The 20157-nt window shown below is 43.9% G+C and overlaps 1 long non-coding RNA gene across 1 annotated transcript; it reads left to right on the forward strand.

Moving 5' to 3' along the window:
• Window positions 1-935: 935 nt before the first annotated feature.
• Window positions 936-2305, forward strand: LOC134415062 (uncharacterized). The gene is made up of 2 exons (XR_010026913.1): window positions 936-1026; window positions 1704-2305. It is a non-coding gene; the product is annotated as an uncharacterized LOC134415062 (long non-coding RNA).
• Window positions 2306-20157: the final 17852 nt, after the last annotated feature.

Raw genomic sequence — 20157 nt, forward strand, 5'->3', positions numbered from 1 at the left:
TTACATATGAAACCAGACTGGACAAAGCACTAAAAATACACCATATCTCATTGGGAACAGCAGCAGGGAAATACAGCAGTTGACATAAATGGCCTTTTTCTATCATTAGCCTCTGTGATTCCATGCCCATTTCATTCACAGCGTGTATCCTTCTTACAAGGCTCTCTGTAATAATAGTTCCAGAAATACAATCCACCCAGCCCTCATTCTCTGCACTACTGAGGAACTGGAGCTTTTTAGTGCTTGTCATATTGGTGTGGACATTGACGACAGACATCCCAATGCCCGTCTCTATTCCATTAGTTTTATACCATTATAATTCATGCAGGGAGAAAATGTACAAGCAGAATGTCTCACACAGGTTTTGGGGTGATTTCTGCAGAAAGAACAGAGGATGCAGCATGCTGCAAAAGTCCTGGGGAAAATGAGCACTGTTATCTGTCTTTGATGTACACAGAAATCACTTATCAGCCATTAAACAACAGCCTTGACTTTTTACATTTCCTTTTTACAATTTCTCTTTCTAGTTGTCCAGACCTAGAGTTACCTGTCTTGATTACACTAAAGGTGTCTTGTCAGCCTTGCCGCAAAAGCTATTTTTACAGGGCAAATTCCCCTGACCTGATAATAACAAGGGACTTGTCATTACCAAAAATATTAGGCATATGAGGAGTTCCTGTTAACAACAGAATAAAAGTATGAGGCATATAAGGGGTTTCAGTTAACACCAGAATAGCCCTTAAAGCATTCTCTAAGAAAGTAATAGGGCATCCACTGCAGTTTTTGAGCCCTACCCAGCACTCAAATGTCATATTTTTTCTTTCCCTTTTAAGGTCACCACTTGGCAGGAGACTCCAACATGTTTAAGTGTGTGGATACCCTGACTGAAGCCAAAGTGATCAGGAACTTTGGTCAATCAGTGTTTTTTGTTTCAGGCTTTTCCACAGAGGTTTTCTGAGGATCACCTTTGGTGTGACATTCTGGTTTCTCTGTGTTGTTACAGAACCCACCTGGCAAGGCATGCAGGTCTGTAGCAGGCAAATACTATGGAGGCTGATTTTCTTCTCCACATATTCAGCTTCTCATTGCAGGGTTGTGGATTTGTTGTTTGGTGTGGGACAAGGGGGACCTTTGGGCTTGGCTGGCCCAGATTTCTTGTGTGAGGTGCTCTTGCAGCAGGTTGTGAAGACCAAAGGTCAATCCAAACCCAATTGATGGCCCCAGAAAGAGAGGAGAGGAGAGGAGAGGAGAGGAGAGGAGAGGAGAGGAGAGGAGAGGAGAGGAGAGGAGAGGAGAGGAGAGGAGAGGAGAGGAGAGGAGAGGAGAGGAGAGGAGAGGAGAGGAGAGGAGAGGAGAGGAGAGGAGAGGAGAGGAGAGGAGAGGAGAGGAGAGAGAAGAGAAGAGAAGAGAAGAGAAGAGAAGAGAAGAGAAGAGAAGAGAAGAGAAGAGAAGAGAAGAGAAGAGAAGAGAAGAGAAGAGAAGAGAAGAGAAGAGAAGAGAAGAGAAGAGAAGAGAAGAGAAGAGAAGAGAAGAGAAGAGAAGAGAAGAGAAGAGAAGAGAAGAGAAATGTTCTATGCACAGATTGCTCAAGAGCCTAATCAGCCCTTTCCCTCAAGTGGAGAAAGGTACCTTCTCTGTCAGAGTTAGAGTAGGCAGCCTTTAACACATTGATCACGAATTGACTTTGCTTGTTTCTGCCCCAGTTGCATCACTTTAACTAGGGAATGAAGAGCACTCCTGATGAAACCACAGCCTTCCCACTCAGGCTGTCTCGCCTGCAATGTTTAATATTCCACTGTGTTGACGATGATCGCGGCTCTACGTGCAAGGACAGGAGGATCAAATGCCTGACACTTCCTCAGCTTGAATTTTGTATTCTGGACACCAGTCATGCCCTGGCCCCACAGCAGGAGCAGCAGCCAAGGCAGCTTGTGCAAAAGGCCTGAAATGCCATGTTTTACAAGCTGAAATATGAAGTGATAACTTCAGGAAGTTTTTTCATGCTTTGGATTAGTGACTGAGGGAGGAAGCAAGTGCATGGTTCCAGAATGAGTGAATTATTTAAGCCAGCAGTCCAGAAATGCAAAGGAGGGATGTCAGGTCTCTGGAAGCAGCTAAACTGGACTGTATTCCCTTGTCATCAACAACAGCAGTGTGGGTGTTCTGAATGCTACCAAGTTCTGGGTTTGACATGAAATTGTGCATCACCAGAAAAAAACATCTGTTCAAATTTTCTTCACCAACACTTTTGTAATTTAGCAACTTGCCAGTTGCATAATAAAATCAAACTGGGCATGTTGCCTTATGTTTGGCACTTCAGTTTATTTACATTTTGCAAAGGTGCCCAAAGATCATTGGGCAATGACTGATGAGAAATTCACACTATTACTGCAGGTTCTTAGATTATTAGTCATTCTTGGACAACTGAGATAATGTCACACAAAAGCTGAGAGAGCCAGAGGGTTTTTTTAAACCTGCTTTTCTAAGCTAATGAGATTTGTCTGTTTCCAGTGTACATGTGTTTTAATTATGTGCAACTGTGAGACCTGGCAAAACTTTTTGAACCTGTTCACTGATTTAAAAGGAAAAAAAAATCTAACAGGAAGAGGGGAAAAATTTTCAGGGATACAAATTTCAGCCAAATTCATTGAAACGGAGAGAGAAAAAGCTAATTAAAATCTACATGGGAGAAAGGAAAGGTCAAGAAGGAGAGAAAGAGTAAGAGAGACTATAAATGGAGAGCCTATAAATGGCTATCTGTAAGGGAAAACTTGAGTTACAGTTCATATCCTAGCAAAACTGGAGTTGATCAAACTCAAGCAAAACCCACTTCCTTTATTCCAATGCTTTGGGAGATACCTGGAGTTTTGGTTTCTTTATGCAATTACATTTTCCTGCATAATATTCTTTACACATATTACTCAGCCACACATAAAGGTGTTTTAAACAAGGAGGGGTGGCTGGAATATTTAATGGACAAATTTAGAAGGGAGGGAGGCATTCCATTGTACCCACTGGACTTCACCATCTCCCTTTCCTTGGAATCCACAGAAAACTCCATTAGAAAAGCAAGAAAGCATGACAAAGTAAACCACAATTTTTTCCCTACTGAGAGCTTCAGGCATACAAATGAGTTCTTGCCAGATAGCAAGTGAGATTGTATCATTCCCAAACAACTGACTTGAAGAAAAAAAATATAAAATGCAGGCACCTTGAGAATTCTCTCAGACTCAAAACTGCAGAGATCATTTTGCAGAATTAAGCTTTGCTCTTGGATTACAAATGTTTGTGCCAAATTTCAGTTTCCGATGCTTTTGCCTGTGTGTGAGTAAGTGTGAAATTATTAATCCTTGAGAGCAGGGATTCATAATAACGGAGTTATTGACATTTTCCTGGCTCTAGCATTGCAGATGTGATGCTGAAGACAAGAAACATTCCCACTGTTTGATGAAGAGGGTACCCAGGAAACACCAGCAGTAATCATTCTCCAGGCAGAAGATGTTTTCTGTCATCTGGTTCTTGACAGCTATAAATAAAGGGCTCAATCTGATTTTTATACACTACTTCTACACTGTAAGGGACAGAATGATATATCCCACAGCTTGCAATGGAAGCCATATACAAAGTGATGAGATTATAAACAAAGTATGTGTGCACCACAAACGTTTGTATTTTTAGCAGCGTTGTGAAGCAGAGTCTCACAACTGCACTGTGGGCCTTGGTTAACACAGAAACACCATTACTGGTGCTGTAGCTGAAGTGCTTCAGAGACAAATGTTGGTACACAGGCAGAGGATAAAATCAGAATTTTCTTGCATAAAAGAACTGCTATTAAAAGCCTCCAAAGTGAAATGCTACCACTATTTTCTTTTCTCAGCTATGTCAAACTAACTACAGAAAATACATCATGGTGCCCATCCACTAGAAGGCCTAGAAGATCTCTGAAAGAAGCACCAGCACTCCTTGGGAGAGCAGGGGAGTTTAGGAACTCTGGCAGAACAGAATCCTCCTGGCGCTCACAGCTGGGTTCTGCTCTCCTCTGCAACAAGGTGGGAGCCCACCAGGAAAGGCTCAGAAGAGATAACCAGTGAAACCTTCATTGTTGGAGGAAACAAAACCCATGGAATTGTCTTTACTTTGCTACTCAGTGTGATTCAGAGGGCAGGGGTGCAAGTCAGAGAGCTTTAACAGCTTAACCCATCTGGGCAAGCCACCAAACTCCAGCGATCAGATTTTCACCGACAGCAATGATGCAGCTGTGCTGCTTCCCAGACAGAGTCAGCAGGACTGCCAGCACCTCCAAAGGGAGCTCCAAGCAGTGGGCATCCTTCCCTTCCCTTCCCTTCCCTTCCCTTCCCTTCCCTTCCCTTCCCTTCCCTTCCCTTCCCTTCCCTTCCCTTCCCTTCCCTTCCCTTCCCTTCCCTTCCCTTCCCTTCCCTTCCCTTCCCTTCCCTTCCCTTCCCTCATAAACCACACAGAACTGCTGAGCAAAAAGGTGAAGGAGGTACCAATCCAACACTCTGCATCTGAACATTTAATTCCATTTTCCTGTGATTAAAACTCTCTTTACATTCTGTCGCCTGACTCAGCATGGGCTCCTTCGTCACCATGCCGAGTTCCCAGGACAATGTGTTCCCCTTCCCTCCTTACTTCTTCCTGCAGGATTATGGCCATTCAGCCTCATGGAATCTGTCACCTGCCCAGTTGCAGCCAAAAAGTGACAAATAAAAAGCTAAGAAAGCTCTAATTGCCAACGTTCACATCACCAAATCTGTAGTGAGAATAAAGTTTCACCACCATACCCCAGCTCTGGGGGAGGGTGTGCACATCTTTGGGAAGCAGATCTCCCCCTCTGCCCATTCCATGCTGACAATCTGCTTTTCCAGGAGCACCCAGAGCCCTCCCCTGCATGGCAGGGGTGTCAGTTTGCAGGGAAATGACCATGCTGGGCAGGCAGAGTTCTCAGGCTATCTGATGACTGCTCCACATGGATGTCTCATTGCTGTTCCCACCAGGCACCACAGAGCCTTGCACCGAGCCCTGTGAGTGAGAAATCAGCTGAATCTAATCAGAAGGAATGGCATAATTAACAGGAATTCTGTGAGGAGCTGTTTGTTAAGTGATATGCAGCTCTCTGTTTAGTGGCTCATTATTCAAGCAAGCCCGGGTAAAGCTTTGCTGTCTCCACGGAGCACAATGTAAATAGAAAAAAAAAAACAAAAAAACCAAAAACCAGCTTCACTTTCCCCATCCTGTCACTGTAGACCATAATTTAAGCTGATCAGACTTTTCCATTTTTCACAGAATTTTTCCACAGTGCGGACAGGGGCATCTAAAGTGTTATTAAAACATGTTGGGGAGGCAAGCTGGCCAGGGCTGCTTGGAGAGGGCAGCCCCACTGATTTCTGGCTGCTCCTGAGTCTGCTCAAAGTGAGAGGAAACAAGGACATAATCACAGATTTCTGGTGAGACGAGCAAAGTATCAGTGAGGCAAGTTCTGCAAAAGCATTTCAAGATCACATGGTGAGGTTTTCTTGGAAAGCAGCTTTCTCTTTGGGAGATAACCAGATATTGTCAGCAAATGTGGAATCTCACCTGCTCCACAGCGCTGCATTGTATGCAGAGAGAAATTTCAGTCAGTAGAAGGCAGGGAGGAACAAGAGGCATCAAAGTTGCTGCTGCTGAAGGAGAAGCTCCAACAATGACGTGACATACTGCCACTGCCTCAAGCCAGCATTGCTTCTGCCCCACCTCAGAGCCTGGTAAAAGCTCTTCTTCTCCCTACTGCCAAGGACTTGTGTGCTAATGGATTGCTGACAGATGGATGAGAACATTTGTTTTATTTTTTTATTTCCTTTTTTCTTATTTTCTAAAAAACATAAAACTAAAAAACCCAGTCCATTGGAAAAAAAAAAAAAAAAAAAAAAAAAAAAAAGCCAGCTATTCCTCTGCAGTCTTAAGGAAATATGGGCACTCCCTGTTGATTTATATAACTTTTTTTAAAAATTAAAACCCTACCATGTCCTGGGGCATTATAATTTCTTCCATTTTGTGCAGGAAATGCACTCATGTTGACACATCCAAGCTGTGCCCCACAGCTGCTGATGACCAACAGCAAAGAGGAGGCCCCCACTGTGCCAGGACAAGGACACCTGAGCAGTGTGCCCCAGGTTTCAGTGTAAAATCAAGGCCAACACATGACCAAAGATATAACTTAGCTGGACAGCAGCGCAGTGAATGCTCTCCCATCTTCATTTCACCCATTTTTAGTGCCCACAAGTGCAACAACGTCTCTTCCTAGGATTTTTACAGGTCTGCCAGAGATGTCCTGAGCAGAAATGAGTGTGTTCATGCAGGATACTGCATGTTCATGGGCCTTTATCCATCTTCAGTGTCTTGGATCCACTGTTCTTGGGCAGAACATCTGCCTAGGATTCATATTTACCAGCTGTGCCTTCTTTTTCTGCCCAGAAACTCTGTCCAGACAAAATCTGAAAAATGCATGCCCATTTGGCCTGAACTTCTCCATGTTCAGCAGTCCAGAAGGAGTGATATTTCCAGTCAGAAAAGGAGACAAGATCAAGAAAACCCAGACACGTGGCAGTTGTGTCTCCTACAGCATAGATGGACTGGATGCATCCTCTCTTGGAAAACAGTTTCATCCTGGCACCTCAATTTCAATAATCTCTATTACAAACTCGACCTCATAGCATCAGTTCTCCCTTGTTTCTTCAAATCCCAGCTCAGCCTTGCTCCTGAGCTCCTGTTAGTGAGCCCTGACTGGCAGCTATGGAAATAAGAGTGTGTTTGTAACTGTGGGGGTTTGGAGAACCAAAAGCAACCCTAAACCCCAGACAGTAATTAGAATGGAAAAGTGAGGAGGCTGGTCATACATGGAAGTGGAAAGAGAAATAGAGACCAACCTGAAATCCACTGCTGGTGATGACTCAGAAATGAAGGGGCAGGAAGTGTAGACTGAGAAGCAAACCACCCCACAACAATTTCCAAATAAGCTGCAGTTTGGCCAAGCTGTCCCAAGAGACGCAGGTGTGTTTGTGGTAGAAAAGAAGTTTCTTGGGGACATGAAGCTGTACCTTAACTTGAGCAGAAAGGCAGCCACACCTATAAGGTAAGAAAACTCCTTCCTAATATAACAGTTGAAAACAAAAATAGAACAGCTGAATGTAATTTCCCCCCCATTTTCTTCTTTCTTTTTCTCTCATTAGACACATTAGATCTGCTGAAGGGAATTTTTTTCCTGTTCGTGTTTCATGAATGTAAAAGCATGTGCAACGTGTGCAAATTAAGGATATAATTGGCAGACAAATGGCAGCTGCCAAAATCAGGAGGGAAAAGTTTCTAAAAGCCAAAGGTTTCACAAATCCTTTCTGTTGCATTGTGGTTTTGTGTTTCTTGTTGTCTAGTATGTAGTAGATTCTGGTAAGAATCCCCCAAACTGATGTTTTTTATGGTTTGAAGTATTATGTCCATTATTTATGTCAGAATCAATAGAACAGTTTATATAAAAAAGATGCATTGCAACAGTCAATTCAAAGAGAGCAATTTGTATGCAAGTGGAACTGATCAATCCAATAAAAATGATTGCCAAGTCTCCTGAGACTTATAGGAAGACTTTCAATAAATGCATTTTTAATAAAAAAAGCGATGAAATATATCACAGCATAGGAGTCAAATGGAAGGCAAACGTTTTCTGAACAACTGAGGAAAAGAATTTACACTTTTCTTACAGTCTGTTTTAATTCAATTATTGATGCAATATGGGTATTTTGGTATGGAATATTATTTGTTTTTAAATGCTGGATTGCTCACTCAGGTCCCATTTGTCCATGCAGTTATTTCAGTGGAAGTGCCTAACTCCAGGATAACTTCTGTTCCCAGCTTAAGGAAATAAGGTGCATCTTTAAGCTTGTATGATGATATCTCCACAATAAAATATGGAAATATCTGCTCAGAGAAGGTGCTCAGAGTCTGACTCAGGCCATGCTCAGCCTATCTCATCTATGACTGTAAGAAATTTTATTTCTTATGTGTCAGAAAAGTTCTGAAATACCAGTGTAAGAAGGTGACACTTTAGTTAAGAAAAAAAAACAGATTTTCTGGGGAAGACATTACATTTTCTGGGGAAGTTTGTGCTGTTCAGAGTCTCTTTCCCTGGAAAGCAAAGCACAGCTACTTGGTGCTCAGCTGAGTCAGCAATCACAGCAAAGAAACTGCTTCCAAGGCAGGAAGGAGAGGATTCTTTAGATTTGGGTGATATAAACCTTCCTTCCCTCTGACTGTGCAGGCACAATTCTGTACCAGGACTCTCCCACCCAAGTTCCTGAAATCACGGCTGGTTCCATTCCAGCCTCAGGGGCTGGCTTGTGAGCTGACAGGGTGTGGGGAGGCACAGCCAGGGGGACCTGCAGCTCTGACCCTGCCTGCAGGTGACCCAAGGCAGGGACCCTGCTGCCCTCTGTGCCATCCCCCGGGCTCCAGGAGCTGCTCTCACATCACCTCTGGGTGCCCCAGGGCTCGGGGAGCTGCTCTCGCATCACCTCTGGGTGCCCCAGGGCTCGGGGAGCTGCTCTTGCATCACCTCTGGGTGCCCCAGGGCTCGGGGAGCTGCTCTCACATCATCTCTGGGTGCCCCAGGGCTTGGGGAGCTGCTCTCGCATCATCTCTGGGTGCCCCAGGGCTTGGGGAGCTGCTCTCACATCATCTCTGGGTGCCCCAGGGCTCGGGGAGCTGCTCTCGCATCACCTCTGGGTGCCCCAGGGCTGGGGGAGCTGCTCTCACATCACCTCTGGGTGCCCCAGGGCTCGGGGAGCTGCTCTCACACCATCTCTGGGTGCATGGGCACCTCCTGCCAGAGGGCTCCTCATTGCAAGATGAAATAGTCACTTTTATGCTCTTATTTCTTTACGCTGCAGATAGATTCAAACAGGCTTGGCAGACAGAAGGAAACCCAACTTGTTAATAAACCTGCTTGTTTTTAAGTTCTCCACTCAGATTTCGCAGATATAGATATTGTGGTTTTGTAAATCTTTTCCTGGCCATGGTTTGTCTGTCTGGACTCCGTGTCTATGGAATTCCTTTTTGAAAGTGAGTGTGATGCCTAAAAATTTTAGCTGTTAATACATTTTTTCATGCATTTTTAGCTTTGTAGACTGTTAATACATTGTTATATAGCTCTTGGTATTTTTCCCACCCTTTCTCTTAGATTTTGGAATAATAAGCTAACCTTCTAACATATTCCTGAAATACCGTTTACTGTTTTATTGTCAAGAAGAGAACCTCCAAAGGACATTTAGTTTTCCAACCAGAATCTGAGAGGACACAAAAAGAAATGGGGCAAAGAAGCCCCTGGACCAACCCCAGTAGGGCAGAATGCAGAGGAAAATTACCTAACCAACTGCTCTTCTAATTGAGCAATATTTGTTAGATATGCTCATTTGTTAAACTTATAAAAAATCATAGAAATCTGATGCCAGGTGTGCCCATGACCATGGGGGTACCTGGAAGCTTCCAATAAAGACCTGCTTTTTATTTTACTATTTTAACACTGTTGCAAGAGTTTGGTCTTTTTTTCTTTTTTGGGAGACAAATGAACTCACCTTTTGCTGTCTTACCTTAAATCTATGAGGCTCTTTATGAACCCAGACAGAACATTCTCCTGCTCCTTCACCAGGAATGTGCCCACCCAAACCCCGTTGCCTGTTACAGAGGTTGCAGAGCTGACTGTTCTAGAAGCCACTTCTCCCATCCACTGCCATTTCTTTATGGCTCCATGGGGAGCCATGACTATTAGCTGTGCAATAATTACATCAGCAGCAATAAAGTCATGGAGCCCAGGCCTTCCCACCACAGACACAAGCTCAGATGATGGAGACAAACAAGAGGTGTCACCACTAGTCACCACCAGGCTTGCATAGTTGTGGGGTGCATGAAATAAATGACCTTTGGCGTGACACACACTTAGTCATTAATATTAAAAACCCCAGTCATCCAGCCCACTGCTTCTCCTACACTGCCAATGTGTTTTCATATTCCAGAAAATAAGTATTCCTGTGAAGTCACCCAGTCATCCTCCCAGGCTCCTCTCTTTTCCTAGATTATATTTCTTTCAGCTTGGGACCAAAACCTGGGTAGCAGCATGAAAAAAAGCAACCATTGAAGACACATTTGATGAACCTCTAACATTTGGACTCAGGTACAAGAGTAGTCATCTCTGACGTCAAGGTTTCCTGGGACATATGGCAGCAAAATATAGGTCTGTGAAACAGAAATAAATGGATGTCTGAAATGAGTAACCAAGCTCACAGTGAGAAATAGGTGAGGCAGTTTGGAGGATGAGATCAACCAGTTATCTCTCGACACTGCAGTATCATTTTGTCAGCTAATTCTTTGTCAAGGAGAGCCAGGACAAATTCAAAAGCCTGACAGTGAGCATCACCAAAGAGGAATATGTCTTTACTAATAGTATTTATTTCCTCCTCTGATGCTTAGTGATGTGCTCCACCAGATCCAAGTCCATTGAGGGGTCAAGGAGGCTGAATCAGATGTCAGCTTCACAAAACCAGCCTGGAGAAACACCCTCTGATTTTATCTTCTGAAACACAGAACTGCTGTCACAAGCACTCAAACTTACACTCATATGTGCAGCAACTTTTCCTTATTTTCTTATTATGAACATCCTCAAATTCCCAGATTTGTCCTGATGATTAATGTTAGTCACATGCCTTCCCATGGAATTCATCCATCAGAAAATGGTACCTTAAAGAAACCTCAAATCCTTATTTTGTAGCATGTTAAAACAGAGCATAAAACCTTTAAAGTTTCATTCCAACAAGGTTAATTTCTTCATTTTGACCTGCAGGTATATTGCAGATTACTATTCTCATGCTAGCAATAAATTTAAAGATCAAAACAGAATGCTGCAACTTTATTGAAACTGATAGCTGGTATTTCTGAAATAACCTAAAAAGGTATTGTGCCAATGATTTAAAACTGTAAAGTTTTACTGTGCTTTGGAACAAGAAGAATCATTGGCACACTACCACGCTGTTCCCTCAGGCAATCATGCACATTAACCACAAATGCAGATAAAAATTTCTCAAGAGCAACTTCTTTATGTTTTCCTGACCACAGAACACATGGAAGTAAAATATCACACATTAGACCTTTTAATAAACAGTTTCAAATTATTGAAAATACTGGAGTAGGAATTTCAGAGCCAAAATCCTGGATTTTGGGGAGCTGCAGATGGAAAGCTGGGACTCAGCAGCTCCTTTACGTTGCACAGACAGCGCTGACATTACGACGCAGTCATTTGATGTGACAGGGATCATATGCACTCCCAAAAGCAGCTCCTCGGGCTTACAGTCCTTGAGCAGTCATAAAAATAAGATGTCTCTTGAGACATTTCAAAGATAAGGCTGGAGAGAGAAGGGCCATGTGGTTTACAACACTCTTGGATAAATCCCATGACGCACCAAGGCCGTTTGCAAAGTATCCGGTTCTTCTCATGGCAGCGGGCAGAAGTGCTGTGCTGGGAGAGCAAAATAGGAAGGAAGGATTTGGAGCTTTGCCACTTTTCCAGAAAAATTATGACTCTGTGAAAATGCGCTCTCAAGAGCATCTTTGTCATAAAATTTGATTTTGGTGCTGGGTTTTATAACACACAGCCCCAACACCTCCATCCCCACCCCATCCTTGTGACCCCCGGGGGGATGTCTTCTGGGGAGGCTGCCCTGTGACATCCTTTCACTTTCTGGAGGATCAGAGACACTTTATTGAAGATTTCCACAGCTTTGTCAGTTTGTGCCTTCAGGGCATCTGGTGTTTAGTCACACAATCACACGAAGGAGGCCTATTAGGCTTCATTTCTGCCAAGTGTGCCGCAATTAGTAAAGATGCTCCTGGGTTTTAACATCTGTGCAAAGCATGTCCTGGTATGGTGTTTTCTGTCCTTCCCTGCCTTTCCCACCTCCTCCTACTCCTCCTCCTTCTCTTTATCTTCCTCCTCCTCCTTCTCTTTATCTTCCTCCTCCTCCTCCTCCTGGACCACAGCAGGTGGCAGCAGGAGGTGGCAGTGCCAGCCGGGTCCCTGTGCTGGCCCTGCCATCTGGGTGCCCCTGGCATCGCCCTCCTGCAGGAGCAGGGTGTGGCAGGCAGGGCTGGAGCTTTTGATCTCAGATCAGAGGTGGGGAAGGAGGCTTCACTTCAAATCCCTTGCCAGCTGGTGTGGTTAATCTCTTCCCGTGCCCACGGCAATAAAAAACAGCATTTACATAACACCTGGGGTCGCCTGGGACGCACTCTGCTGTCAGTGAAGGATTATGTGCCAGCCTCAGATGCCCCTGTCCCTGCAAGGGGAACTTCTGAGTGCCAGGCACAATGAAAATGCCTCCTGCTCCTTTTGGGATGATGCTTACCCCACAGTGAGGTATTTGGGTGGGTTTGTGCTTGGGATAGCACAGGGGTGGGGATCAGCATCCACCTGCCTGGGTCTTCATCACAAGCAAAAACTGCTCTGGCCACACAGGACTGAAAAACTTGTTTAAAGTGATCCCAAAGCAAATCTTTGTGCATATAAAAGAAAAGGCTTGAAGTATTATTTCTTTTGCTTGGAAAAAGAAAAAAAATCTAAATATTAAGTCCTGCTTTTCTTATTTGTGCTGTTGGGTTCCTTGGAGGGCTGGCAAACATGGGGAGCTGCAGCATCGGGCAGCAATGGGAATATATTTCATGTAAAATGCTGCTTATGTTAACATCTCTTCAGCACAAATGCCTGCAAGAACACTCAGGGGACAAGCTCTCTTTGTGGAAATTTCAATATCGCTGCCTCTTTCTCTGCAGGCAAGAAAGGATTCCTTTCCAAAACAGGAAGGGAAAGTGTGTGACATTCTGGATATTTCTAAAAGAGCAAAATAAACAGATAGCATTTCAAATGAAGTATATTAAATATTTACATTGTTTGGAATGTGGTATGTATGATAAATTAGTAAATGAATAGAGAACTATCCATCTATACAGACAACTCTGTATGTTAAATATAGATGTGTCTATATAGGCAGAGCAAGAGATGCAGACAGAGAAAGAAATGAATTCCACAAGTGTTGGGGGCAGCAGGACACATCATTGGACACTGGGCTAGAAATCACAAAACCTGGGATTAAAACCTGGCTTTGCCACTAAGGTTTGGTGTCATCCTGAGGAAAAAAACTTCATTTTTCTATGTCAGCCTTTCTCCTCTCTTCATCAGCTTAAACTGCAGCTCTAAGGACTTTCAATTACCCTGTGTTGGTACTGAGGATCTCGGTGCTGCTACCATCACCTTCAGTGGTTGAATCCAGTTCTCTTTCTGAGGACTGTCTGTAAATCTGGGAATGCAAACCAGAGAAGTACATCCACTGTAGATTTAGCAGCTCCCAGATTGCCAGTCTAACAGCTTCAGTTCCCTCCAGTTTACAAAAGACTCTGCTTCAAAATGTCAGATTTCAGACGCATTTAAGCAAAAAACTTCCTCCTAGGTAAGATTTAGAAACAAGCAGCAAGTGTTTCTACCCTTATGGATTGCAGTCCTCCCTTTTCTGTACCCTCAATCTGGGGAGTAAAAACTTTTGTAAAAGATCAAAATGAAGAGTTTCCTATGGCAAAATTGCAAATATTAGTGGTGTTTACAGCAGAGAAATATAAAGTCCTGGCCAGCAGGATGGTTTAATTGAGGCTGGTCTAAATAATGGAGGTTTTCATCATAATAGAAGTAATTTTTCTAGTACTTCTTGGGTAAATGATTCAGTATGATTCAACACCAACTAACAGCTAGTTATTACACTTATTTATATGTGTCCCCTTTCTTACAAAGGAGAAAGGGGATTGGACAGTAAGTGAAGCAAGCCTTTTCTAAGGGAGCATCAGGAGCCTTCCAAGATTCCCCACCTCCCTCTTGCTCTGGGCAGGCAGATCAGCTCCAGCCAAGCTTTTTGGGGGAAGTGATAATCTCCACCAGCCTTGAGCACTGTGAAATGTGCACAGTGCTCTTCCAGTCCTCCCACAGCTGTCCCCACCAGACTGAGCATCACAAAAGCAGCCTGCACCAACTGGGCACACCTGGTACCTGGGCAGGGGCGTGGAAGCAGAATGGGAAGGAGAGACTGGCATGCATACATGAAAATTTAATCCCGAGTAATGATCTGCACATCAAAAGAATTTGCAAGCATGCCTTATAGGTGGGGATATAGCAGATGGCAGAGGATTTTTTATGAGTTCTTTCTGAATATAGGGAAAGCAGGGAATGGAGCATTTATGCAACTGCATGTTGCTTGGCTTTTTTTCTGTTTCTTAAAGGCTTTGATATTTGAATTCTAGTGATCTGGCTATGGATTTTGCATTATATCTGCTTTATAAATTGCCTCAGGTATTTAAATTTTATGCCATCAAAGACACTGGAGGTGAAGTGAAATATGTTTGTTTGTGTGGGTACATGTGTTTTTGATAGGAAAATCAAATGTTTATTATGATTCAGCCATGATGCTGGTTAGAGCACCCTGGAGTACAGAAATGGACTGTCTCCAGGTTTGCAGTTTAGAACTAACACAGACCATTCATTCTGGGTATTGATTGCACCTCTAAAAATTTTCCACGAGGAATATCTCTTCTCCACAAAACAAAGGGGGAAAGAAACCCCAACCTAACAATATGTTACTTCAAATTTCTGATATCACATCCCTGTGTGAAGAGCACAGATCAGTTTTTCCAAGATACATACAGGGAGGGAAATTATTGTTTCTGCTGGACAGCTGTACTCTATTCAAAATGTGATTTACATTCACTTTTTGGTTTGATTGAAATGCTTTCATTTCTCCTGGAATATCTCCCAGAGGAGTTTCACTCAGAGTAACTCTGGTATTACCAAATGACAAAAGGAGAAAAGGAGAGAGAAAATGTCCATATCTATGCATACATAAGTTTTGAAATAGCTAAAATCAATACCTTAATGTGACAGGGGGAGAGAGGTTAGGAAAAACATACTTCAAAGGGAAGACTACTTAATTTACTAATAAAATTATGTTCACTCTCTGAGACCATGTATGGTCCTTTCTAAAGAAAGAGAGTCTACACACAACTTACCCTACCTCACGGTAGCTCCTACTTCAAAGAATAAAAAACCCTCACCCAGAACTCCATCCAATCCTCAGGACAAATCAGAATACACACTTCTAAGCTAAAGTATATTTTAAACATTGAAAGATGTTCCCTCCTGTTTGCAGAGCTCAAACTGGCTCCCTCATCCCCTCAGACCCTGCCTCCAAGGGCTGAGCAGCACTTCCAGCCTGCACTGAGATCATCCATCACCCTCAAGTTCTACCCCTGAGCAGCTCCTGGATCGAAACAGGACAACATCTGTAGCAGGGAGAAATGATGAGAAGGACTCCATCTTATCAGAAGGCTAATTAATTACTTTATTATACTATATTATTCTATGCTATATTTCATTATATTAGATTACATCTAAAATGAATCTGCCAAGCACTCTACTGCACAGAATCTCGTGAGTGTCACCTGACAATCCCAACACACACACACTGATAGGCCCTGATAGGCCAAGGAAACAAAACACCATCTTATCAGAAAGCTAATTAATTACTTTATTATACTATATTATTCTGTGCTATATTACATTATATGACATTACATCTGAACTGAATCTGCCAAGCATTCTGCTGCACAGAATCTCGTGACTGTCACCCAACAGTCCCAACACACACACACTTGGCCGTGATAGGTCAAGAAAACAAAACACCATCACTTTGGGTAAACTGTCTCCATATTGCATTCTGCTTTGGCACAAACACAGGCACAGCAAATTATAAGAATTGTTTTTCCTTTCTCTGAGGTTTGGAGAATGTGAATCCCAGAAATGTTCTTGGGAAGAATTGTGCCTTGCTTTTCTCTGTGAAGAGAAATGTGGCTTCACTCCTGCACCTCTTGGCCAAGGGCTGCTGAGAGCAGCTGAGCAGACACCAGCCCTGGCCAGAAGGAAATGGATTTAAACGCCCAAGGAGGTGTTCCCATACCCATGGGAACCGAGGAGCTGTGTGGCACAGTGTGTGACGGCAGGGCTGGGGGATCCAAAGCACCCTGGACACCTGAGCAACTTCCCTTCCAGCTGAGGAGGGTGCCAAGCCCCAGGCCAGGGCTTCCTCTCCTTTGCCAAAACCAGGGGGAGCTTCTCAGCAGCTGAGGAAAGAAGGCAGGAGCCAAATACCAGCATGGGAGAGAGAGCAGGCCGGTGCTTTGGGAGGTGGTGACAAGCTTTGGCCAAGAATCCAAACTTTTTGCCAGCGAGAGAAACTCCCCCGTTAGCTGCAGGAGCTCCTTGCAGGCTCATTCCCTCGTTGCCTGCAGGCAAACACACACACACACACAGACACTCATCCTCTCCCCAGTGGGGCTCTCCTGAAGGCAGCTGCAGGGTGAGACCTCTGCCATGGCTTTGAGCACAGCAGCACACAGTGGTGGCTCGTTCGTGGTGCACAGAAGGCTGGGCAGTAGGGGTTGGTCACTTGGCCACTAAAGCAAGATAAGGCATTTTCACTGTCACCATCCAAAGCAAGTACTGGCCTCTGGTTGTTCAGATGATCTCTCTGCTGCTCCCTCACTCGATCAGCCACATAGCAGAGCTTCAACTCAAAGAAAACAAGACCGCATGAGAGAGAGAAAAAGTCCGCCTTGTTTTTCATCTCCAACAGCACTGGCTTCTCCAACAGCAGCAGTAGATGCTGATCCCCTGATCTTCTCTGAACTCCACAATTATCTAAGTTCACTATGACCTGGGGCAGAGGGAAGCAGCTCCCACCATCCTCTGACAGGGGAGGGACTGGTCAGTGCCAGAACCAGCACGCCTGGACATATGGGTGAATTGACCTTGAAAGAGCTAAGCAGCTCCAGGAGGAAAAAAAACCTACCTCTGAAGAGTGGTGTACAAAAGCTTTTAAAAATCCCTTCCAGATTATTTTTTCCCTAACCTGTGATGATATCTGTGACAAGCACATCTCAGTGGAAGGGCTCCATGAGACACGGTAAGCACATCTGTGATAAATGCTGTCTGAAGGGCAGAAGAGACCAATCTGCCATGAGAAAGAAAGAAAGAAAAAATGTGAGAAGTGGTGAAATATCTGAGAATAATTCAGTTTAGCCTAAAAGGGTTGAGAGAGAAAGGGTAGTTCCCAATTTTTATACTTAAATTCAAAAGTTTGCAAGCAGTTTTTAACCTCTTGGGACCACCTCTCTAGTCAAGCTGGGAGTCATTTGAAAAGCTGGTTTTGAGACAATTCTTTCAGCTTTGGTGTCTTTGTACCACACAGGGAGAAAAAATACAGAGATTATCTTTGATACAGTGATCATCTTTGCTCAGTGCCAATGCTGTTGTTTTCAGCATTTTCAGCTATGAGTTTCTACTGCAACTTTTCCACCACCCCTCTAACATTATCACTTCAACTCACTGCTCTCTGCCTGCACCCCACTCCCCGTGCTCTGTGTTTGGACTGCAAGCTACACCAGGTAGATGTTGAATTTGCCTGTTTAGGAGCCTTATGTTCTGGGGAGATTCTAGAGAAACCCCACAGGACTAGTTTGGTTGACATAGTCTAACTCCTGTTCTCAGTGAACACGCTTAGAAACACTGGTATTTTTAGGCCTTAAAAAAGGTGATCATTTACAAATCTGAGCAATTGTTTTTCTGTACAAGAAGGAGGATCCAGGGAACTCCAGTCAGTCAAGCTCATCTCCAGTCTTGGTAAGGTAGATAATACCATTCACCATCTCCAGGCATAAGAAGGACAAGAAAGTCACCAGGAGTGGCTTCACCAAGGGGAGGGCATGGTAGAACTTCTGTGATGAAATGACTGGCCTAGTAGGTGAGGGGAGAGCAGTGGACATTGCCTAGACTAAAGTAAGGCTTTTGACATTCTCCTTATCATCAAGTTGATAAAGATGAGCAGCCAGGTGCACTAAAATCCTGCTGAACAGTTTGGCCTGAAGGATGGTGGTCAGTGATGTGAAGTGAGAGTGGCCAGAGAAGGCCCAGGGCTCTTGGTGAACACTGAGTTGAAGATAAGGCAAAAACAGGCCCTTCAGCAAAGGCAGCTAAAGGTATCCTGGGCTGGAAAAAGCACTGCCAGCAGTGGAGGGAGGATTCTTCCACTCTCCTCAGAACTGGGCATGTTGGAGAGACTTCAGCAAAAAGCCATGGCAAGGATGTTCAAGGAACTGGAGCATTTCTTCTGAGGGGGAAGACTCAGAGAGATGGGACTGTTCAGCCTGGAGATAAGAAGGCTCAGAGGGGATCTCATCAATGTATATAAATACCCAAAGGGAGGGTGAAAAGAGGACAGGGCCAGGCTCTTCTCAGTGATGCCCAGTGACAGGACCAGAGGCAGTGGGACAAGCTGAAACACAGGAGGTTCTGCCTCAGCAGCAGGAAACACTTTTTCACTGTGGGGGTGACAGAGCGCTGGCACAGCTTGTTGTAGAGTTTCCATCCCCAGAGATATTCAAAGTTGCCTGGACATGGTCCTGAAAAACTAGCTCTAAGTGATCCTGCTTGAGCAGAGGGGTTGGACCAAATGACGTCCATGTCCCCTCTAACCTCAACCATTCTGTGATTCTGTGATTTGAGCTGCTGGCCAGGAGCTTCTCAAGAGCATTTCATAATTCCAAAGGTTTCAGTGTTTGATGTGTTCAGATATTGCACATCACCAACATGGCTTCCAGCTGGGGGTGCTGATGGGGCACTTCATTTGCAGTAGACTGTTCATCTGATAAAAAATTGTCACATCATGGTTTGAGCTGCTCAGATCTCCCAGTCTGGGTTTGACATTACAGTTAAAGTGATCTTTAGACTGGCTGATTTAAGCCAGACAGTTCTGTCTGGAAAGGTGGAACCAGAGGGGTTATGAGACTCAGCTAAATTCAGCCATAATATCCTGTGAAAGATCCAGCTCTGACCAACAGATCTGCTCTTCTTGAATGTCAAGATAAATCTCAGTCTCTTCCTGACCCTGAAAGTGACAGAATAAAAAAATCATGGCTCTTTCTAAATGTTACTAATTCATGGCACCAGGAATTATGTGCCTGGTATTGAAATGGGGATATCTGGCATCATCCTCTTCCTCTTTTACAGGAACATCACAATGATTTATACTGAGTTTTCAGTATCAGCCTCAGGAACACTTCACATGTCATGGAGCTATGGTCCCAGGTTTTCTGCAGAGTCACATCTGCCTTGATTACCTTAATTCCTTATTTTTGATAATCTCCTTCCCCATCACAGCACCTGCAGCCCTGTCTGTGTTGTTGTATGAAAGTACAGTTTCCAGAGATTAAGACAGTCCCTCAGGAGAAAGGCACAGCTACAGGAAATTGGCACATATGGGCTGTTTCTAAAGTTGCTTCCAGTAATTTTGCAGCTGTTTACATGGCACCTTGGTTCAGTCCAGAAAGCACCAGTACTAATTCTAGTCCTTGGGAAAAAATAACAAAAGAGGTGAGTGATTTGCCATCTCATGCTTTCTTCATCCAAACCACCTGTTTAAATTCATCAGAGCACCACCAAGCAGCTTTGTGAATTCAACCCTTTCTACTGAAAGTCAAACAAAATTGCTAAAGGACTTAAAACCCTGGAATTTTGATTTTGCACTCATTATTTTGGCTGCTGTTTTCCATATGCCTACTCTGTTGAGGGAAGATCTCTGGAAGCTTCTGCACCTTGTGTAGAGAATTAAAAAATATTTTGGTGGAAGTGGTTACAAAGGTGCATACAGGAGAAATTTGTTCTGAGGGTCTGGTCTGAATATCCTCCATTTGAAGGTTCTGGTTCAAATGTGTGACTGAGACTCAAGATGTGCACTGGTGCACTTATTCGTGCATTCAGAGGAGGTAGAACCAAGAGGACAGTATGGATGGTATGGCCAAGGGCAGAAAACAGCCAGGCAGGGGTTCAGCTATTCATTTCCAATGTTTTTTCTCTAGCTTTCATTTGAGCTAAGACTCTCACAGGAGTCTTCAGCCTGCTGCCAGTGCAGCAGATTTCCAATCCACTGCAGCTATCTCATAAGAAAACAAGAACAACAGGTTGAAAAAGAGTATGAG

This window comes from Melospiza melodia, chromosome 2 (genome assembly GCF_035770615.1).
Source record: "Melospiza melodia melodia isolate bMelMel2 chromosome 2, bMelMel2.pri, whole genome shotgun sequence".
NCBI lineage: Eukaryota > Metazoa > Chordata > Aves > Passeriformes > Passerellidae > Melospiza > Melospiza melodia.